General features: G+C 47.2%; 1 long non-coding RNA gene across 1 annotated transcript in view; it reads left to right on the top strand.

Moving 5' to 3' along the window:
• The window catches only part of LOC115470616, a 324,896-nt gene that overhangs the window by 255,827 nt on the left and 45,180 nt on the right, over positions 1–23,889 (top strand). The gene's annotated exons all lie outside the window — the stretch shown is intronic.

Raw genomic sequence — 23,889 nt, 5'->3', positions numbered from 1 at the left:
TTTCTGATTTATCAGGGTTTAACTTAAGCCAGTGGTCTGATAGCCAGTTTGCGGTGTCATCTAAATAAGCATTCAAGCTGTATCAGCTGATGCCAGGGGAGAAAGAAAAGGATTAAAAAGGGTGGGAGCCAGTTGTGGTCATTGTGGGATCCTACATGTAAAAGGCAGAGGTCAGACAGCAATGACTTCCAACTAACTGTGAAAGAGTGGCCTGGGAGTTTGCACATAAACTATTCCCTATCTTCTTTTTAGATTTCCAACTCGGAGTCTGGAAAAGAGAATATTATGATTAACCTCATCAAAATATGCTGACACGTCCAAGAGGACCAGGATCACAACTCTTCCCTGATAAGGGTAAATAGCCCAGTGGTTAGAGCAGCAGACTAAGAACTGTGGAATCCAGGATTTGGAGCCCACTGACTCTCCTCCTGACTTTGGGGATCACTTCACCCTCCACTACCTCAAGTAGAAAATTAGGGCTAGATTTACTAAAGTGTGATACATATTAGTGTGGAGTGGAGGAGTAGCCTAATGGTTAGTGCAGCTGGCTTTGATCCTGGCAACCTGGGTTCAAGTTCCACTGCAGCTCCTTGTGACCTTGGGCAAGTCACCTAACCCTCCCTTGCCCCAGGTACAAAAACATAGATAGTGAGCCCTCTAGGGACAGAGAAAGCACCTGCATATGATGTGTACAGCACTGCATATGTCTAGTAGTGCTATAAAAATTATTAGTAATAGTATTTGTAAATAGCTCCCATTGCATATTATTGCATGGTGACACAGTAGCCTGTAGATTGTAAGCCCTCTGGAGATAGAGACATACCTGTTGTACCAATGTAACTCACCTTGAGCTAAAATTATAAATTATAATAGTAGTAATAATAATAAGTAAGGCAATTAGAGGAGTTTCCAAACTATGGCCAAGTCTGAAGCCCAACTGACTGTGATGTAGGGTATTAGCATTTTACATATAATCTGACAATCGTAATAAGACTTTTTTGAGGCTAAAGAGTGGGGATCCAAGATGGCTGGCAGTGCCTGATGTGTAGGCGACTGCTCTGTTTCTCCCTGATACTTTACGTGTTTCTTTATTTCTACTGTGCTCGAATGAAGAGGAAAAGTCAAGGTGTTTGTACTTGACACCCCGCCGCCTGAACAATACTTTTTTCGATTTGAAGTGACCTTGCAGGGAAGTACCAGAGGGATTCTTGCTGGTGTGTCAAAGCAGAGAGATCTGGCATGCCTATAGGAGAGTTCTCACTCAGCCCACCGACCCATTCGCCTTTACAGCTGGTTGCTGCTAGCTTGCCAGTTCAAGTGGGTGGGGTAAACTTCCCAGCAACTTCTGCAGAGTTGAAAGCAGTAGGAAACAAGAGAACTGCCAGTACTCTGATGACATCAGTAACTGACGACTCACCCTGGAGTGCATTGGGGGTGAGTACTGCAGCAGCTTCAGTAGGCCAAGTGGAAGCCCCCAAAGTTTCTAGGGGCCAAGTTACATCTTTGCAAGATCCCACCAGCCTGAAAACTGTGGTGGCACCTTCAGAGATTTATCTCTTCTCAATATGGGAGGCAATCACCAATGTGGATAAGTGAGTAACAGAATGAATCGAGTGAAACAGACTATGGATAATCCAGTCTCTTGAGTATCAAAGATGGAATCATCTTTGGTTACTTGTCTGGGGAAATTTCAAGAGTTGGACCATAAGGTTAAAGGGACTCAGGAAAATCAGCTGAAAGTTAATCAAGCTTGTAGTGTCTCTCAACATAAGTTAGAACAGATGGAAAAATCTTTCAAGGAATTATAATCTTATATTCCTGAATTTACATAAAGTTATATTATTAGCAAGAGAATTATTTAAGAAATATATGCTGAACATTTAAAACTTTCAATTGAAGCTCTTTCTCCAATCAATAAAATTTATTATTTCCCTTATAAGAAAGGATACCCTGTAGAACATGGGGACTTGGTCTCTGATGAAGAATTGGAAGTGGTGCCTCCAGACAGTTTAAACATGACTGAGATTTTGGAAACATCTTTGGAGACAGCAGATACTTGTGCTACTCTACTTGTATCTTTAGTGTTTGAATCTGAAGTGTCTTCAGCAACAGACTGGCTAACCTAGACTTGTTGGGGTAGGGTGATCAAAGCACTCAGGTAAGTGAAGCATTAAATACCTCTACACAAATGGGAAAAAGGGGCAATGACTGGAAAACAGTATATACTAATGCCTGAAGTATGGGAAATAGGGTTATAGATCTAGTGGCTGTGATGGAAGAGGCTGATTTGGATTTAGTGACAATTACAGAGACATGGTTCACAGAGAGCCATGACCAGAATACAATTATACTGGGCTATAATCTGTTCAGGAAAGACAAGTTAGGAAGGAGAGTGGCATTATATGTTAAAGATGCTATTAAAGCCACACAATTGCAGTACCTATGGGGTAAGGAAGAGGCACTGTGGGTCAAACTGGAAAGAGGGAATGGAAATGTATTTACTTTGGTATGATATACAGTCCTCCTTCACAGACAGAAGAAATGGATAGAGATTTAATTAAATACATTCAAAATGTAGCTGTGAAAGTGGAAGTACTACTGATAGGTGATTTTAATATGCCAGATGTTGATTGGGGTATCCCTATTGTGGGGTCTTTTTTAGAAGCAGGAAGATCCTCAATTCTCTAGAGGAGGAACTATTCCAGCAGTTGGTAATGGAACCCATGTGGGATGGAGCATACTGGACTTAGTGTTTACTAATAAGGGAGAGTGTTTCTGATGTTATAGTAGCTGATCATCTAGCATCCAGGGATCACCAGATGGTGTGGTTTAATATTTCGACAGGTGTGGAGAGGTTTCATTCAAAAGCGAAGGTTCGGATTGGGGATTACCTCAAGGAACTGTTGTCTGTATGGGAACATCTGGAAGAAGTTGGAAAAAAGTGGATAAAACTGAAATAAGCTATTGTAAGGGCAACAAACATATTTGTAATTTTTTTGTTACATTTGTATCCCACATTTTCCCACCAATTTGTAGGCTCAATGTGGCTTACATAGTACCGGAGAGGCATTTGCAGACTCCGGTAAGAACAAATACAAAGTGATGTTGTGGTAAGATGAAGTTCATGAGGCATAACCACATTAGGGAAACGTACATCGGAAGAGTTACCATTTGTCCATTACGTACTTTAGTTTTGTTGTGTTGCAGGGATCAGGCATTTAAGTTGGATCAGTGGGGTATGCCTTTTTGAACAGGTTAGTTTTTAGTGATTTCCAGAAGTTTAGGTGTTTGTACGTCGATTTCAAGGCTTTTGGCAATGTATTCCATACTTGTGTGCTTATGTAGGAGAAGCTGGAATGCGTAAGTTGATTTGTATTTAAGTCCTTTGCAACTTGGGTACTGCAGATTTAGATATGATCATGTTGATTCTGATGTATTTCTAGTTGGTAAGTCTGTCATGTATCCCGGGGCTTCACCGTAGATAATCTTGTGGACCAGGGTACAAATTTTGAAGGCAATGCATTCTTTGATTGGGAGCCAGTGCAGTTTTTTGCGGAGGGGTTTTGCGCTTTCAAATCATGTTTTTCTGAATATAAGCCTAGCTGCCGTGTTTTGAGCAATCTGGAGTTTCTTTAAGGTTTGTTCTTTGCATCCTGCATAAATTCCATTGCAGTAGACTACGTGGCTTAGCACCATTGATTGTATTAGGTTGCGTAATGTTTCCTTTGGGAAGAATTGTTTCAGGCATTTGAGTTTCCACATTGAGTGGAACATTTTCTTTGCTGTGGATGCCGCTTGGCTCTCTAGTGTTGTTGTGGTCTATTGTAATGCCGAAGATTTTCAGGCTGTCTGATTTAGGAAGGGTGTAGTCTGGGGTGTTGATACTTGTGGGATGAGAAGATGAGACAATAAGTTTTTTCGTTATTGAGTTTTAGTTGAAATGCATTTGCACATGAGTCCATGATGTTCAAGCTGAGCTTGATTTCGTTGGTGATTTCTGTCAGTTTGGTATTGTATGGAATGTATATTATGACATCGTCTGCATATATTTATTTATTATTTGTTTGTTGCATTTATACCCCGCTCTTTCCCACTCGGTAGCAGGTTCAGTGCGGCATACATAGTATGGATTATGTGGAGGGGCATAATCGAACGTGAATGGCCATCTTCATGGGCGTCTATGTCCGAAAACGGGTATGTGAAGAGGCGGGACAGACCGTATTATCGAAAAAGATGGGCATCCATCTTTCGTTTCGAAAATACGGTTTGGACGGACCAAATGCCATGGATTTGGTCCCTTCTGAGATGGGCGTTTTTTTTTTTTTTTTTGCGATAATGGAAACTAAAAACGCCCAGCTCAGAAACGTCCCAATCCAAGCCATTTGGTCGTGGGAGGGACAAATGTACAACACTACCATAGCTCTTAGGGGTGAAGGGGGCAACTACATGTGGGTACAGTGGGTTTTAGAGGCCTCCCATTTACCACTACAAGTGTTACAGATGGGGGGGGGGGGGGGGGTGGGCCTGGGTCTGCCTGCCTGAAATGCATTGCAGTACCCACTAAAAGTGCTCCAGGGACAGGACTTGTTGCTGGTGTATAACCTTGGCACAGCAGTTCACTCCTGAAGACTAATCTCGCTGAAAACGTCCTTTATTTGAATAAGCACCTTTACTCACAGTTAACTGCAGATCAGAGGTTGTGCCCCAATGTGCAATGAGTCTCGCTGGTACTGAGATTAGCAGTAGGTCCGAGCTGGCAGAATGGTGTACAATGCCCTCTTTCACCAACATTCAAGGTAAGAACTAAGTGCTGTAACGCAGGGCCGGTCTTAAGGCGAGGCGACCGAGGTGGCCGCATAGGGCCTCGCGCTCCGGGGGGCCACTCGCGGCGCGCCTCAGGTCGCCCCGCCCCGACCGCTCGAGCTCCAGTCCTCCCTCTCAACGGTGCGCGACGGTGGCGTGGTGGGGGCGGTCCGCCCCAGATGTCAGCGGGTGGGGGTGTGTACTCCAAGTCCATTCCCGCTGCTCCCACCCTGTCCTTCCTTGAAAAAACAATTTGGAAGCGCCGGAGTGAGGCAGCGCCTCGCGTCTGCCCTGCTACTAAAAATCTCTTCGACGTTGTTCGGGCCTTCCCACATTGAGTCCCGCCCTCCTCTGAGGTAACTTCCAATTACCACAAGGGTGGGTGGGACTCAATGTGGGAAGGTCCGAACGACGTCAAAGAGATTTTTAGTAGCAGGGCAGACGCGAGGCGCTGCCTGTCACTCTGGCGCTTCCAAATTGTTTTTTTCAGAAGGCAGTGAGGGTGGTGGGTCAGTAGCAGGAGAACGGAGCTGGGAGGTAGGTGGGTCGGGGGGGGAGGGACTCAGATTGGAGAAGGGTGTGGGGTGGGGATTCTCAGGTGGGGGAAGGGTGGGGAGGGGGTTTAGATTTAGGCGCAGTGGGCCATATTCTATATCTGGCAGCACTTTCACATGGAGGTGAGAGGCGCTGTCAGGTCAGTGCAGGGGGCCTGGCACCGAGAGGGGAGGGAGCGGCGGAGAGGAGGGTTGCTGGAAATCTCGCCCGTTTTAACGGGCTTAACGGCTAGTACAATATAAAGGGGTTATGATGTGATGTGTACCTGGGAACTTTTATGTGAAGTTTATTGCATTGTGCCTTAGGCTGCCCCACTGCTCTGCTGGGATGTGTGTGTGTCCAGTCTAGTAAGACTGCTGGTCTTCAGTGTTTTTCTCTTGAGTATTTTTTTAAATAGCCCTTAAAGAAAGATGCACTGAGCAAAAACATCTAAAATTAACTGATTTTCAAACCATAAAGATAGATGTTTTTCTGGTTCGAAAATGAGCATGTTTGGCACTGGATATTTGGACGTTTTTTGCAAAATGTCTAAAATTAGATTTGTGCATTATATTGAAAATGTTCCTCCACATGTTTTGTATGACCCTATCAGGCTTATTTTCGAAAGAGAAGGGCGCCCATCTTTTGACACAAATCGGGAGATGGGCGTCTTTCTCTCAGGGTCGCCCAAATCGGCATAATCGAAAGCCGATTTTGGGCGTCCCCAACTGCTTCCCATCGCGGGGATAACCAGAGTTCCTGGGGGCGTGTTGGAGGTGTAGTGAAGGCAGGACTGGGGCGTGCCTAACAGATGGGCATCCTCAAGCGATAATGGAAAAAAGAAGGGCGTCCCTGACAAACACTTGACTGACTTTACTTGGTCCTTTTTTTTTTAAAGACCAACCCACAAAAAGGTGGCCAAAATGACCAGATGACCACCAGAGGGAATCGGGGATGATCTCCCCTTACTCCCCCAGTGGTCACTAACCCCCTCCCACCCTCAAAAAACATCTTTAAAAATATTTTTTGCCAGCTTCTATGCCAGCCTCAGATGTCATAATCAGGTCCATCACAGCAATATGCAGGTCTCTGGAGCAGGTTTATTGGGTGCAGTGCACTTCAGGCAGGTGGACCCAGGCCCATCCTCCTCCCTACCTGTTACGTTTGTGGAGGAAACAGCGAGCCCTCCAAAACCCACCAGAAACCCACTGTACCCACATTTAGGTGCCCCCCTTCACCTGTAAGGGCTATGGTAGTGGTGTACAGTTGTGGGTAGTGGGTTTTAGGGGGGTTGGGGGGCTCTGCACACAAGGTAAGGGAGCTATGTTCCTATGAACATTTTATGAAGTCCACTGCAGTGCCCCCTAGGGTGCCCGGTTGGTGTCCTGACATGTCATGGGGACCAGTGCACTAGAAATGCTGACTCCTCCCACGACCAAAGGGCTTGCATTTGGTTGTTTCTGAGATGGGCATCCTTGGTTTCCATTATCACCGAAAATCAGAAATGACCAAGTCTAGGGATGACCATCTCTAAGGACAACCTAAATTTCAAGATTGGGCGTCCCCGACCGTATTATCGAAACGAAAGTTGGACATCCATCTTGTTTCGATAATACGTGTTTTCCCGCCCCTCCATCAGGATGTTTTGTGAGGACGTCCTCAACAAAACTTGGACATCCCTTTCGATTATGCCCCTCCACGTCTCTCTTCTCTTTCCTTTATTACTACTACTAGTACTACTATTTAGCATTTCTATAGCGCTACAAAGCATACGCAGCGCTGCACAAACATAGAAGAAAGACAGTCCCTGCTCAAAGAGCTTACAATCTAATAGACAAAAAATAAATAAAGTAAGCAAATCAAATCAATTAATGTGAACGGGAAGGAAGGTAGGTGGAGGCAAGTGGTTACAAGTGGTTACGAGTCAAAAGCAATGTTAAAGAGGTGGGCTTTCAGTCTAGATTTAAAGGTGGCCAAGGATGGGGCAAGACGTAGGGGCTCAGGAAGTTTATTCCAGGCGTAGGGTGCAGCGAGACAAAAGGCGCGAAGTCTGGAGTTGGCAGTAGTGGAGAAGGGAACAGATAAGAAGGATTTATCCATGGAGCGGAGTGCACGGGAAGGGGTGTAGGGATGGACGAGTGTGGAGAGATACTGGGGAGCAGCAGAGTAAGTACATTTATAGGTTAGTAGAAGAAGTTTGAACAGGATGCGAAAACGGATAGGGAGCCAGTGAAGGGTCTTGAGGAGAGGGGTAGTATGAGTAAAGCGACCCTGGCGGAAGATGAGACGGGCAGCAGAGTTGAAATTTAATTTTTTTCTTTTCTTCCATTTTTTGTTGCTTTCTCTTTAAACTACTTTGCTTTGCCCTTTGGGGTTTGAGAGTTTGTTTGTTAAGATTTCCAATAAACTTAACTAAACATTGATGATTTTGTAGTATGATTTTCTTAATTCTTGATAAAATGGACTATATGATAATGACAGTACTGATAAACAGAAACGATGGGCATCAGCTGATATACAGACCGATGCTCAGTTAGCTAGGTGGATAAAATTGGGATAGCCTTTTGCTGTCCTAACTTTGGGGGTCTTTTACTAAGCCGCGGTAGTGTTTTTATCTCACGGTAGAAATCAGCTGGCGGTAAACTCTGAGACGCCCATTATATTCCTATGGGCATCTCAGCATTTACTGCCAGCTAATTTCTACCACGAGCTAAAAACGCTACCGTGACTTAGTAAAAGACCCCTTTTATGCACTTACTTAACTGTTTAAGTGCCAGCTCTACCAAAGCTCCACCCCTATACCACCCAGCACTAACCAGACAAGGCCCTGGCAGTGACAGGCAATATTCAGTGCTTAATCCCCACTGAGTATTGACAGATGGCCAGCTGAGTGGAGTTTAATTTGCCAGGAGGCTCTCCTGCCTGTTTAAACCCTTTTGAATATTGGGCCCTACATAACAACACACAAAAAGGCATGTGACATCCCAGACTTTTTTGAGAGTGCTATGTGACCATCCTATCACACATGGGAGCATAAATCTCTTTATCTGGCACAATTAAAGAAAACATTTTCCTCGAATAAAAATGTTTGCATATGGGTGACAGCTGCACCCCTATGCCTGTGACTTGTACTCCATAGTTACAAAAAGCCTTTTACTTTTTCTTGCCATATGGGAGAGAACTGTGTCTTTCTCTCCTTACACAGAAAGACATATGTACTGTAATTCTCCAGAGATTTGAATGAGACTATGCTTTCCTTTTCTCACACAGTAAGCCTCTTTAAATGGCTGAGAAAAGATTATGTGATCATGCTTCCATGTATGAACATATAAGAGACTTTCTTTCATGTGAACATACTTAATTTGCATGTAGGTGACTGTAGCACCATATGCAGATGACTGTAATTTTTAGACATAGACTTTTGCATCTTCTACCCAGAAGAAGCCTCTGACTAGACAACGTAGAAAAAGACATAGCAATTGCCAAAAGGACCCTTTAATAATTTCTCTTAAAGTTTATGGAACTGTATTAGTGTATGGATATTGGAGTTTGGATACAGACAAAAAAGGCATCACTGTGCTGTTCACCAATTTCCCTTAAAGAGGATGGGATTGTAGAGATCCTAAGGTTCTGCTCCCTTAAGGACTTGCAGAGACCTCTAGTGGCTCTGCTTGAGAATTGCTTCTTGACTTTTTGACTTTAAAATAATTTCAGAGCTTCGGAATCCAGGGGTTATTTCACCTAAAGGTGATTGACAGTGGTAGGAAGAGACTCTTCATGGAGGAAAACTGTGCAAGTAAAAAAATCCAGCCCAGTTTCAAATCCTTTGTCTCTGGCTCTAGACTTAAAAAAAAAAAAAACTATGAGTATTTCAGGGGCCTTTTTACAAAACTGCAGTAAGCCTGGTGGTACTTTCCTTTTAGCAAGCAATAAGCCCACGTTGGGCTTACTGCCGCTCGTAAAAGGGCCCCTAAATCATTGAGCAAATGAGGAAGAATAGACCATGACCCTTACAGAACCCTAACTGACATGGATGGCAGTAGTTATTAGCATTTGTGTCTTGGTGAAATACTGCTTTCTCTTTTCTCTTAGCAAGAAAAGGAATTGTGACAATAGGCCTAAAATTTGACAGGGAAGAACAGCCAACATTATGTTTCTTAAGCCGCAGCCTGATGACAGATTTCTTCCAAAAGGATGGCATCACACCTAGTTGAAGGCTAGTGTTTATGAAGTCAGAGAAGATTGGAGATAAAGGGGACCAACATTCCTTGAGCATAAAAGGAGGGAGGGAATCCAAAAGAGAGTCTGAAGGTTTCATAAAGGTTTTGAGCTTATGCATACCAATATATGTGACAGAGTTAAAGTTGTTAAAGGTGGCCACCAGAACAGGTGAAGAGTTGTCAGCCAGACTACGTGGAGGGGAAAAGGAATGAGAAGTGAGAATTGAGGGGTCCTGAAAGGATGAAATTTTTTGAAGAAGAAAAGTGTCACAGGAGTCTGGATGACAAGAAGGAGTGGATTGAACATGAGAGTCTTCTCAACAAATCCGAATATCCAAGTTAAATAATTGTTGGGGGATAATTTCCATGTGACAAAATGTGGGAAGAAAATAGGCGGATTTTCTGTATGGTTTTATAGTTCATTTCCTGCTGTTTTTAATTGACAATTGTACATCACTCTGATGTGTTTGTGAAGGGTGGTATAAGTTTTTGTTAAATTAAACTATATCTAGACTCAGAGGTGTAGCCAGACTCAGCATTTTGAATGAGCCCTTCCACAACCCCCCCCCCCCCCCCAACATGCCTTCCCAGAGATATTTTTTAAAATGCAGATTTTTTTTCACCTACCCTGCATCTCCCCTCCTCTTCATTGCGGTGTCCCGGCATCTGTGTTTCTGTCTCTGAACCCCGTCCTTCCCTGGTGTACCATACAGGCATGCTCGGTGCCCACAGTAATTCATTCTCGCCACTTGCACCGGCCCAGCAGCCTTCCATCTGCCGCGTGCCCATGCCCTGTCCTCACTGATGTTATTGCCTGTTTCCTGTCTGACGGGATGTGGCAAATGGAAGCCTGCAGGGCTGGCGTAAGCAGTGAGAATGAATTGCTGCAGGCACCAAAGATGCCTATATGGTACACTGGGGAAGGATGGGGTTCAGAGACAGAAGCGCAGATGCTGGGATGCTGTGGAGGAAAGAGGAAAGAGAGCAGTGTGGTGCTGCCACTGGGTGGGCCTGAGCCACAAATGGATTGGCCTGTGCTCACCCAGGCCCACCCATAGCTATGCCACTATCTAAACTGGATGGAATGACATCAAGAAAGAGAGGAAGGTAATTTACTTCATGGTTTTCTAGATAGATCCCTGTATCATAATTAAAGTTCTGAATTTGCTCTCTTTAAGAACTGAGGAATATTTAGGGCCCAGTTTACAAAGCTGCGCTGTAGGCATGCAAGCTTTTTAGCACGTGCTAAAAATTAGCACCTGCTAACGCTAGAGACATCCATAGGAATATAATGGGTGTATTTATTAGTGCACACTAAAAAGTTAGCACGCCTACAGTGCGGCTTAGTAAACAGGGCCTTAAAATGTGTATGACAGTGTGACAAAATGAGTAAAAATGTTAAGATCATCTTTTATTTGTTTGTATGTCCACTTGATTGCAAACATTTTTTTCCAAAAATGTTCAAAATGATCTGCATTTCATGAAAACCAGTAAAAATGTTTCCTCCATTTTCCCTACAATAATATAATATCAGCCCCAAACCATCACCTTTCTCATCTAACCCCCATTCCATTCCAACCTCCAAGCTAGTCATCATCCGTAATACTACAGCAGCTGGATCCTACTGAACTACTACACTGATTCAATGCTCTTGAAAAACTTTCTCAAACAGCCTTTGTCATGAACACCAAATAACTGATTTCTTGTCTAAGATTTGCGGCAATGAATTCAACAATTTTGGGCTGGCATAAACAAATATCCATTCTCTTGCCCATTTTGGAAGTGTGAGTCACTCTAGATCTGAGGATGAGAATGAATATAATTCATTATTGAATGACTGTTACATATGATATGTATTAAATTTTAGTTTGTTTACAAATGTCCAGAGAACTTAGGGGCCCTTTCACTATAGCAGTGATGGCGAACCTATGGCACGCGTGCCAGAGAGGGCACGCGGAGCTCTCTCTGCTGGCACGCGCGCCGCCGGTCGCCTCACCCGAGACTTTCAGCCCTCCCACCCACCCGGCGTCAATCATTCCTTCCTTCCTCCCTCCCTCCCACCCGGCGTCAAGCATTCCTCCCTCCCTCCCTCCCACCCAGCACCAGCCCGCCCGGCCTCCATCCCTCCCTCCGAACCGGAAGAAATTTAACAGTCTTCCCTTGTCTGAGTAGGCGGTGTCAGCATCAGCAGTAGCAGCGAAAAGCGTGCTGCTGGTTCGGTGCGTCTTCAGCCTTCCGTCTCTCAAGCTCTCTGGTCCCACCCTCATTTCCTGTTAGGGCGGGACCAGAGAGCTTGAGAGACGGAAGGCTGAAAATGCGCCAAACAGCAGCACGCTTTTCGCTGCTACTGCTGATGCTGACGCCGCCTATTCGGACAAGGGAAGACTTTTAAATTTCTTCGGGTTCGGAGGGAGGGAGGGATGGCGGTCTGGTGCCGGGTGGGAGGGAGGGAGGGAGGGTGCCCTGGTGCACGCCGGATGGGAGGGAGGGAGTGCGGCCTGGTGCTTGGGTGGGAGTGCTGGGTGCTTGGGTGGGTGTCCTGGTGCTTGGGTGGGAGTGCTGGGTGGGTGGATGGCCTGGTGCTAAGGCTTGGGTGCTTGGGTGGCCTGATGCTTGGGTGGGAGGCCTGGTGCTTGGGTGGGAGTGCTGGGTGGGTGCATGGCCTGGTGCTTGGGTGGGAGGGAGGGAGGCCTGGTGCTGGGTGGCAGGTCTGGTGCTGGGTGGGTGGCTTGGTGCTGGGTGGGAGGGAGAGAGGCCTGGGTGCTTGGGTGAGAGGCCTGGTGCTTGAGTGGGAGTGCTGGGTGGGTGCATGGCCTGGTGCTTGGGTGGGAGGGAGGGAGGGAGGCCTGGTGCTGGGTGGCAGGCCTGGTGGGTGGCCTGGTGCTGGGTGGGAGGGAGGCCTGCCGCTGGGAGGGCAGGGGGAGAGGAGGGTGGCTGGAGGGGAGGGCAGGGGAGAGAGGAGGGTGGCTGGACATGGGTGGCTGGAGGGGAGGGAGGGTTGCTGGACATGGATGGAGGGAAAGAAATGAAGAAGAAAGGAGGAAAGTAAAGAAATAAATGGAAAGGAAGCCCTGGAAATGGAGTTAAGAGAACAGATAGAGAGCAGCAGAATCAGCGACTAGGACCAATATGGATAGAAAAACAAAATCACCAGACAACAAAGGTAGAAAAAATCATTTTATTTTCATTTTAGTGTTTGGAATATGTCCAATTTGAGAATTTACATCTGCTGTCTTATTTTGCACTGGGTATACTGGAGCTGTAATAACTTACAGAAATGATTTATAATGAAAGAAAATCATGTTATTTTTTTCTCCTATACTAGTATAATATTTTCAATGATGTCTGTTTATATGCGCCATGGCTGGTGTAAGAGGGTGTGGCTATCATAGGGGTGGAGTCATATGTGGTGACCCCGCCCATAATGAGTACCGGCACTTCGCGATGAGTAATTAGATTTTGGGTTGCTGTTTGGGCACTCGGTCTCTGAAAGGTTCGCCATCACTGCACTATAGCTTAGCGTGTGTTAATGGACATTAATGTGCGCTAAGTGCCACATGGCCCATAGGTATGTGCAACATTTAGCATGCATTAAGCTTTAGTAAAAAGGCCTCTTGGTGATTTACAACCTCTTGTCATCCTTCTATTTTACACTGGACAGAATTGAAAGAATGATAATGGTAATTGGATTAGAAATCTTCTTGGGGATAGACACCCAAATCAAGATGAATAATGTGCCAACACTGGTATTTGGCATAGAGAAATATTAGATGCTTATTGTTCTCAGTGTAAAGTGATCCCCCCCACACCCTTGTTAACTTGTATTTTCATTGAAATAAGTGCCTTGCTATTTTTAACTTGTTAGAAATAGCTTGGTAATGAAAAATAGAACCAATATGGTATCAACCATACAACATGAAGGTAGCATGGAACACCAGGTTCTTGTGAGAATTTGGTGAATGTAGATGATATTAAGCATAATTAAATCTAATATTGTTGTTTAACCCCCACAGTTTTCTCTCCATCCTCAACAGAACAGTGATGAGTTGGGTCACTTTTAAATGGAGATGAAGCTGAAGTTGGTTCAATTCTTGGAGAACAGACATATGTCTCTATCACAACATAGGTCCCATATCTACCCCTTTCCCTTTGCTCCAGGTCTTTCTCTCTCTTTTTTTCTCCTCTTATTCCCACCTCAGTTCCAGGATCTCTCCTCCTACCTCCCGTGGGTCCACAATCTATCTAACCCCCTCCCTCCCCCTTCCCTCTTCCTCTCTCACTGTCCAGGTCTGGCAGCTGTCTACCCTCCTCCCTCCTTCCCTCTCTCCTCACACTAGCCAGGCAACTCCCACTGGGACTTTCCTGTGCCACGTCCCACATACAGTAAATTATATAATAGAGGCAGGATATGGCACAGGAAAAACCCAGGGCAGGGCCAGGGTAGCCTGTTTCAATCGCTGCCTCTTCTGGCAGCCCGTGCATATTTTGAGGACCATGGGGAGGGGTGGATAAGAGAGATACCAGGCCACATAGAGATGGGAGGGAGTTTGGAGAGATGCCAGACCCGCGGGCATGGGTGCTGGTGGTACCGTAGCTGACTAAGAAAGGTGGGAATGCTGGATTTGCAGGGATGGAAAGGAGGTTCACCACCGCAGGTGACCCCTATAATTGGGCGGTCCTGGGCATTTTGCCGGGCTCGATCAATGTTAGCTACACCCCTGTTTAAGGTTTCTGAAGCAGTATATCAGGGACAGAATACTAGTAATGGATGAAGTGGCAACTTGGGGGAGCAGAGCTGAAATCTGTTAAGTTTCTCTTACAGTCAGAGCAGATTGAGGATGTTCCATGTTGCCCTAGTTACCAGGGATGGACGGTTATGAAAGCCCCTCTCTTGTGCAGAGCCCATTGGTGTAACAACCCAGAAGGAAATAAGGGCAGTAAAAGAAGGGCTAAGACTGCATTTCACATGATCCTGTAGAGCTGATGAATAAGCACAGGGAAGGCAATCAAGCTATTTCTAACAAGCAATCATGTCTCCTAAGAACAGACAGCCCTTTAAAGAAGGGGTTTCTCCTGGGGAAAGGACATACTCAGAAAGAGAAATGCTCCCTGGACAGAGAGAGGATTCACCAGATAAGGGGGTCGGGCAGTAGCTTTCTTCCACTCAGCCAGTTGCAGAATTCTCTGTCCACAGCTAAGTTGGTAGGTCTCAGGCAAGCTGGGCTAGTACTTTGAGAAGGTCTCCTTAAGGAATAGCTGGAGGACTTGGGGGAAAGAAGGGAGTATGTTCTTTGTCTACAGCTCGTCATTCCTGAGAACTCTACTGCACATCGTATTTTTCTCAACTGGTCCTGGGCTACTCATCTGCTTTATAGTAGCTCAAGTAATAGTAATGAACAATTTGAAAAACAGCAAGAATGTCACTTTTTCCCTAACAAATGGTAGTTCTTTTGACTCTTTTTTTCTCTTGAGAGACTGTTTCATAATACTGAGGCTATATATCATATCTTTGAAAAATCACTTCTGCACCATGGTTTTAGCATCATTTTCTATGATGTGATATAGTTATGTTGAAGGGACAGTGGAAGAGTTGTAGACAGCAAATAATTGCAGGGTTCCAAAAAAATGAGGTGTATGATCTTCAGCTGAAGATTGTTGCTTCATACTGGGCTGAGTTATGAGGGGGATATAAAATAGTAGAGGTGTGCATGTCAAAATATTTGATTTTAGGGGATTTTTATTTTCAAAATTTTATTCATTTCTGTTTTTATCATGTTTGGCACAAACATAGAAAATGAAATAAAATGACATTTTGTTTGTTTTGAACTGATATGAAACAAAACAATTTATTAGCCTAACAAATATTTAAAATGCAAGATATCAGGAGTGCTATCTGTGGAAAGCCCCTGTTATAAATAAGCAACTTTGCTTTCCCTTTGCACCAGCAGGAATACATCATCCAAACAAGTGGGGAATCCCAAGGTAAGAGTTGCCATGTTTGAGATTAGATTATGTTTGTTGCAGGACAACATAGAACAGAGATCTTTTGAAGGGGGGGGGGGGGGGGGGGAGATTATTAACTTATAAGGTCTTATAGAATTGCTTGTCCAAACACATCAACTTTTGAGACAAATTGTTGAGAAATTAGTGATATATAAAGGTGTACCATATAGTGGCTCTAGAAACTTCTTCAACAGAAAGAAGGCAGAGATGTTCAATTGCTATTGCTGTGACTCTGATGATGTATGTCATTTTGTTGCAGTCCAGCTATGCTATGCTATTGAGATATGCAAGCTTGAAAGTGAAGAATGGCCTGACTCAAGCTGATGGAATAATCACTTGATAAGCCTAGTGGAATCCATCCTGGACTGATGTGGTCAGATCTGTCTTCTTTGAAGCTCTTTGCGTTGATGAAAAACTCATGGAAATGTAGCACTGAAGGAACGCATGCCAGAAAATAAAAAAATATCTTTTAAACATGCGTAGTGGATGCGCGCCAAACATGAAATTACCGTAAGGGCTACACGGTAGCCGGGCAGTAACTCAGAATTGGCATGCGTTGGGTGCACGAAGATGCTTACACGGCTTAGTAAAAGAGCCCTTTAATTTTGTCCTGAATTGTATTTCTCTTATTTGGCCACCAGGTGGGGTTTCTTGCTGTAAAGCTGTTACAGAAGACTGACTTCCCTTTTTTATTCTAGTGCACAGATAATATAAAGTGCCTGTAGTGATGTAACCAGTTTTTATTTGAAACTTGACTGTTCTGGGCTCTGATTGGCCTGGAATTTGAAATTACCTAGTAGTTGTTGCTGGCTGTTGCTTCAGTTTCAGCCCAGAATGAAAGACAGACAGATCTCTTTGCTGAGGTTCGGTGACTTATATGTCCTGACCTTCCCAGGTACTGTTTAGACAGTATATAGATGTTTCTCCGAGGACAAGCAGACTGCTTGTTCTCACTGATGGGTGACGTCCACGGCAGCCCCTCCAATCGGAACACTTTCTAGCAAAGTCCTTTGCTAGTCCTCGCGCGCCGATGCGCACCGCGCATGCGCGGCCGTCTTCCCGCCCGAACCGGCTTGTGCCGGCCAGTCTTCTTTTGTCCGCTCTCGGTACGGTCGTGTTTCGCCGTTCTCGCCCCAAAGTTGACCTCGCGCGTCGTTTATCAACTTCGTTCTAAAAAAAAAAAAAAAAAGGTGTCGGAAGGAGACCTTTATGGTTTTCTCCCTTCCCATACTTCTAGTTTTGCCCCGGTAAGTTTTCTTTCGTCGTCGGGGTAGGCCCTATTTAGGCCTCGGTCAAAGTTTTTCTTCCCCCTATTTTTGTGGTGCCATTTTCGCCATTTCGAATTTTGATCTCGCCGGCGCGATTTTTCCACCCATGACATCGAAGTCTTCCAGCGGCTTCAAGAAGTGCACCCAGTGCGCCCGGGTAATCTCGCTCACTGATAGGCACGCGTCGTGTCTGGGGGCTGGGCACCGCCCGCAGGCCTGTAGTCTGTGTTCTCTTTTGCAAAAGCGGACTCAGGTAGCGAGGTTAGCCCAGTGGAACGTTTTGTTCTCGGGCTCTTCGTCGGCATCGGCACCGGGAGTATCGACTGCTTCGACGTCGTCGGCGCCTGGACCTTCATCTTCGCCCCCGATTGCATCGAGTGCATCGAGGCATCGGCCCTCTGCATCGGGGCGACATCGGAAGGCTGTGTCGGCGTCGGTGGTATCGAGACCTCCTCGTTTGCTGATGTCGTCGGACGGTGGTGCTTCATCTGGAGTGCAGGTGAGGGCTGTCCATTCCCCTGCTGGTGGCGGTGAGCCTTCGGGTGGGTCTCCCCCCACCCTGAGGGCTCCTGCGGTACAGCCCCCCGAGACCGACCTCCTTCGGCCTCGGCCCCAAGGAAGAGATGGCTGGATTCTACGTCCTCCTCGTCGGTGCCGGGAAGCTCCGGTGACATGCTTCGTCCCAAGTAGTCGAAAAAGCATCGTCACCGGTCCCCTTCCCGTGTCGGCACCGAGAGCTCTGGGTCGCCGAGGGAGTCGGCACCCAGTAGGCATCGGCACCGAGAGGACCGCTCGCCCTCTGTTCAAGAGGTGTCGATGCGCTCCCCTTTGGACAGCCCGGAACAGCCTCCACGCCCGGAACAGACTCTGACATCGACGCCTGCATCGGCTTCCATGCCTTTTTCCACAGCCGCTCTGAACGAGAGTCTCCGGGCCGTTCTCCCAGAGATCCTGGGAGAGCTGTTGCGCCCTACCCCTCCAGTACCGGGGGTGCTTGCGCCACTGGTACCGTCGAGCGAGGCTCTGGCTGGCCCATTGCCCGGGGTGAGGTCTCCGACATCGGTGCCGCATGCGGTACCGACTACGGTAGCCTCCCAGGAAGGCTCCCCGACTACGTCGGCGGAGGGAGCTTCGCCAGTGTGGGCGAGGGAGTCTACCTCTCGACGCTCCCACCGTGGCCGTGGTTCCACGGAGTCGAGCCGGGCACGGCTGCAGACACAGGTCCGTGAACTTGTGTCTGACACCGATGGTGAGGCCTCGTGGGAAGAGGAAGAAGACATCAGATATTTCTCTGACGAGGAGTCTGAGGGTCTTCCTTCTGATCCCACTCCCTCTCCTGAAAGGCAGCTTTCTCCTCCCGAGAGCCTGTCTTTCGCTTCCTTTGTCCGGGAGATGTCTACGGCCATCCCCTTCCCGGTGGTTGTGGAGGATGAGCCCAGGGCTGAAATGTTTGAGCTCCTGGACTATCCTTCTCCACCTAAGGAAGCGTCCACAGTACCCATGCATTATGTCCTCAAAAAGACATTGCTGGCGAACTGGACCAAGCCATTAAGTAATCCCCACATCCCCAAGAAGATTGAGTCCCAGTACCAAATCCATGGGGACCCAGAGCTGATGCGCACTCAGTTGCCTCACGACTCTGGAGTTGTGGATTTGGCCCTAAAGAAGGCCAAGAGTTCTAGGGAGCATGCTTCAACGCCCCCGGGCAAGGACTCTAGAACCTTGGACTCCTTTGGGAGGAAGGCCTACCATTCTTCTATGCTCGTGGCCAAAATTCAGTCGTACCAGCTCTACACGAGCATCCACATGCGGAACAATGTGCGGCAGTTGGCGGGCTTGGTGGACAAGCTTCCCCCTGAGCAAGCCAAGCCATTTCAGGAGGTGGTCAGGCAGCTGAAGGCGTGCAGAAAATTCCTGGCCAGAGGGGTGTACGACACCTTTGATGTTGCGTCCAGGGCCGCTGCTCAAGGTGTGGTGATGCGCAGACTCTCATGGCTGCGTGCCTCCGACCTGGAGAATAGAATCCAGCAGCGGATTGCGGACTCGCCTTGCCGTGCGGATAATATTTTGGGAGAAAAAGTCGAACAGGTGGTAGAGCAGCTCCACCAGCGGGACACTGCATTCGACAAGTTCTCCCGCCGGCAGCCTTCAGCCTCTACCTCTACAGGTAGAAGATTTTTTGGAAGAAGGAAGACTGTTCCCTACTCTTCTGGCAAGCGTAGGTACAATCCTCCTTCTTGACAGCCTGCGGCCCAGGCTAAGCCCCAGTGCGCTCGCTCTCGTCAGCAGCGTGCGACTCAGCAAGGCCCCTCGGCTCCCTAGCAAAAGCAAGGGACGAGCTTTTGACTGGCTCCAGCAGAGCATAGCCGACATCCAAGTGTCAGTGCCGGGCGACCTGCCAGTCGGAGGGAGGTTGAAAGTTTTTCACCAAAGGTGGCCTCTCATAACCTCCGATCAGTGGGTTCTTCAAATAGTCCGGCAAGGATACACCCTCAATTTGGCTTCAAAACCTCCAAATTGCCCACTGGGAGCTCAGTCCTACAGCTTCCAACACAAGCAGGTACTTGCAGAGGAACTCTCCGCCCTTCTCAGCGCCAATGCGGTCGAGCCCGTGCCATCCGGGCAGGAAGGGCTGGGATTCTATTCCAGGTACTTCCTTGTGGAAAAGAAAACAGGGGGGATGCGTCCCATCCTAGACCTAAGGGCCCTGAACAAATATCTGGTCAAAGAAAAGTTCAGGATGCTTTCCCTGGGCACCCTTCTCCCCATGATTCGGGAAAACGATTGGCTATGCTCTCTGGACTTGAAGGACGCCTACACGCACATCCCGATACTGCCAGCTCACAGACAGTATCTGCGATTTCAGCTGGGCACACGTCACTTTCAGTACTGTGTGCTACCCTTTGGGCTCGCCTCTGCGCCCAGAGTGTTCACGAAGTGCTTGGCTGTAGTAGCAGCGGCACTTCGCAGACTGGGGGTACACGTGTTCCCATATCTCGACGATTGGCTGGTGAAGAACATATCCGAGGCAGGAGCCCTGCAGTCCATGCAGATGACTATTCGCCTCCTGGAGCTACTGGGGTTTGTGATAAATTATCCAAAGTCCCATCTTCTCCCAGTGCAGAAACTCGAATTCATAGGAGCTCTGCTGGATTCTCGGACGGCTCGCGCCTATCTCCCAGAGACGAGAGCCAACAACTTGTTGTCCCTCGTCTCGCGGGTGCGAGCGTCCCAGCAGATCACAGCTCGGCAGATGTTGAGATTGCTAGGCCACATGGCCTCCACAGTTCATGTGACTCCCATGGCCCACCTTCACTTGAGATCTGCTCAATGGACCCTAGCTTCCCAGTGGTTTCAGGCTGCTGGGGATCTAGAAGACATGATCCACCTGTCCACGAGTTTTCTCAAATCCCTGTATTGGTGGACGGTTTGGTCCAATTTGACTCTGGGACATCCTTTCCAAATTCCTCAGCCACAAAAGGTGCTGACCACGGATGCGTCTCTCCTGGGGTGGGGAGCTCATGTCGATGGGCTTCACACCCAAGGAAGCTGGTACCTCCAGGAACGCGATCTGCAGATCAATCTTCTGGAGTTATGAGCGATCTGATCTGGAACGCTCTGAAGGCTTTCAGAGATCGGCTGTCCCACCAAATTATCCAAATTCAGACAGACAACCAGGTTGCCATGTATTACATCAACAAGCAGGGGGGCACCGGATCTCGCCCCCTGTGTCAGGAAGCCGTCAGCATGTGGCTCTGGGCTCGCCGTCACAGCATGGTGCTCCAAGCCACATATCTGGCAGGCATAAACAACAGTCTGGCCGACAGGTTGAGCAGGATTATGCAACCTCACGAGTGGTCGCTCAATTCCCGTGTAGTGCGTCAGATCTTCCAGGTGTGGGGCACCCCCTTGGTAGATCTCTTCGCATCTCGAGCCAACCACAAAGTCCCTCAATTCTGTTCCAGGCTTCAGGCCCACGGCAGACTGGCATCGGATGCCTTCCTCCTGGACTGGGGGGAGGGTCTGCTGTATGCTTATCCTCCCATACCTCTGGTGGGGAAGACTTTGTTGAAACTCAAGAAAGACTGAGGCACCATGATTCTGATTGCTCCTTTTTGGCCGCGTCAGATCTGGTTCCCTCTTCTTCTGGAGTTGTCCTCCGAAGAACCGTGGAGATTGGAGTGTTTTCCAACCCTCATCACACAGGACGAAGGGGCGCTTCTGCATCCCAACCTCCGGTCCCTGGCTCTCACGGCCTGGATGTTGAGAGCGTAGACTTTGCCTCTTTGGGTCTGTCAGAGGGTGTCTCCCGCATCTTGCTTGCTTCCAGGAAAGATTCCACTAAGAGGAGTTACTTCTTTCTGTGGAGGAGGTTTGCCGTCTGGTGTGACAGCAAGGCCCTAGATCCTCGCTCTTGTCCTACACAGACCCTGCTTGAATACCTTCTGCACTTGTCTGAGTCTGGTCTCAAGACCAACTCTGTAAGGGTTCACCTTAGTGCAATCAGTGCATACCATTACCGTGTGGAAGGTAAGCCGATCTCAGGACAGCCTTTAGTTGTTCGCTTCATGAGAGGTTTGCTTTTGTCAAAGCCCCCTGTCAAGCCTCCTACAGTGTCATGGGATCTCAATGTCGTTCTCACCCAGCTGATGAAACCTCCTTTTGAGCCATTGAATTCCTGCCATCTGAAGTACTTGACCTGGAAGGTCATTTTCTTGGTGGCAGTTACTTCAGCTCGTAGAGTCAGTGAGCTTCAGGCCCTGGTAGCCCAGGCCCCTTACACCAAATTTCATCATAACAGAGTAGTCCTCCGCACTCACCCTAAGTTCTTGCCAAAGGTTGTGTCGGAGTTCCATCTGAACCAGTCAATTGTCTTGCCAACATTCTTTCCCCGTCCTCATTCCTGCCCTGCTGAACGTCAGCTGCACACATTGGACTGCAGGAGAGCATTGGCCTTCTATCTGGAGCGGACACAGCCCAACAGACAGTCCGCCCAATTGTTTGTTTCTTTTGATCCCAACAGGAGGGGAGTGGCTGTGGGAAAACGCACCATATCCAATTGGCTAGCAGATTGCATTTCCTTCACTTACGCCAAGGCTGGGCTGGCTCTTGAGGGTCATGTCACGGCTCATAATGTTAGAGCCATGGCAGCGTCGGTAGCCCACTTTAAGTCAGCCACTATTGAAGAGATTTGCAAAGCTGCGACGTGGTCATCTGTCCACACATTCACATCTCATTACTGCCTGCAGCAGGATACCCGACGTGACAGTCGGTTCGGGCAGTCAGTGCTTCAGAATCTGTTTGGGGTTTAGAATCCAACTCCACCCCCCTAGGCCCATGTTTGTTCTGTTCCAAGCTGCACTCTCAGTTAGTTGGTAAATTTTTTAGGTCAATCTCAGTTATGTCCTCGCCGTTGCGAGGCCCAATTGACCATGGTTGTTGTTTTGAGTGAGCCTGGGGGCTAGGGATACCCCATCAGTGAGAACAAGCAGTCTGCTTGTCTTCGGAGAAAGCGAATGCTACATACCTGTAGAAGGTATTCTCCGAGGACAGCAGGCTGATTGTTCTCACAAACCCGCCCGCCTCCCCTTTGGAGTTGTGTCTTCCCTTCTCTTTGTCTTGCTACATATGAGACTGGCCGGCACGAGCCGGTTCGGGTGGGAAGACGGCCGCGCATGCGCGGTGCGCATCGGCGCACGAGGACTAGCAAAGGACTTTGCTAGAAAGTGTTCCGATTGGAGGGGCTGCCGTGGACGTCACCCATCAGTGAGAACAATCAGCCTGCTGTCCTCGGAGAATACCTTCTACAGGTATGTAGCATTCGCTTTAGTTAGTGTTATAATTGATCCATATTTCAGTTACCCGTTATTGTTTGCTATTTGCACTATTTTGTTCCATTGTTCAATATTTTTTAAGAGAATAAACATAATTGTTCGCCCTGTTTGTCTGGACTGATAAAGAATCCTGGTGGTTTGTGTGTTGGGTCTGTGAGTGCTTTTTGGGAACTGTGGAACCACTGGGAGTGTGGCTCCAGTAACCTAGAAATCACTGGGGATAATTGGAGAGCGAGAGATTCGCCTAGAGGCGGTTGTGACCCAGTTGGTGGGAGGTGGGTGCTAGTGTACATAAGCGGCAGGTGTAAGTGGACCTGAGCTGTGCTGGGAATAGACCCTCTAAGTGGCCGTGGGGTAACCCCAGGTGGGTGGCTAAGTGTTTTGTGACAATAATACTCAATTTGCATATAGTGATATCTCTCTCTACAGTTTATGCCTACTTCTGTTACAGTGACTAAAAAAAGCACAATTGTTTAGAATCTTCTTTTAATAAGTAAGATAAACTATGAAGCCTCTTAGTTCTTCATCCCAAGAATCCCATTCTCTGCATACCTGGCTCAAATGTCCCATTGCCCACAATAGGCAACCAAGGGGAGTAATATGGTGTCACATTATAACATTTATTCCCCATTTTCCATGCCCAGCGTACTGAAGAAATGATTGGATTTTGTTTATCCTAACAGGACATGTCTACTCCTTTAGTATGGAGAATATCTGTTAAATGATATGGTGCAGCTATTTGTTGTTTCTGTGCTAAATTACAATAGGTTGCCATGTCCTCCGACCAGTCTTGAGCTCGGCCAAAAGACAGGCAACATTGTAACCTTTAAGATCAGGAAGTCCTCATTCCCCTTCTTCCTTTGTTACTATCATCAAAGACAGTTTCATGCACTTTTTTTTCCTTTCCATAGAAAATGTATTTGTAACTTATTCCATTTTTTAAAAAATATCTGTACCTTTTAGGGGAAAAGGTAAATTTTGCAGAATGTACAACCATTTTGGGAGGATCATCTTTTAAAGAGCTGGATTCTTCCCATCAATGTCAAGGAGAGATTCACTCACATTTTCTGATACTTATTTTAATAAAAGCAGTTCAAATACTACATTTGGATCAAAGTGTCCAGAAAACGTAAATTGAACAAAAGAGTAAAGACACCAAAGGAAAATGTACTTAGGGGGTCTTTTACTAAAGATTAGCAAATCCCATTTTATTCCTATGGGCCCTGC

Source organism: Microcaecilia unicolor, chromosome 5 (assembly GCF_901765095.1).
Source record: "Microcaecilia unicolor chromosome 5, aMicUni1.1, whole genome shotgun sequence".
Taxonomy (NCBI): domain Eukaryota; kingdom Metazoa; phylum Chordata; class Amphibia; order Gymnophiona; family Siphonopidae; genus Microcaecilia; species Microcaecilia unicolor.
The sequence above is the reverse complement of the archived record's forward strand: the minus strand, read 5'-3'. Positions and strand labels throughout refer to the sequence as shown.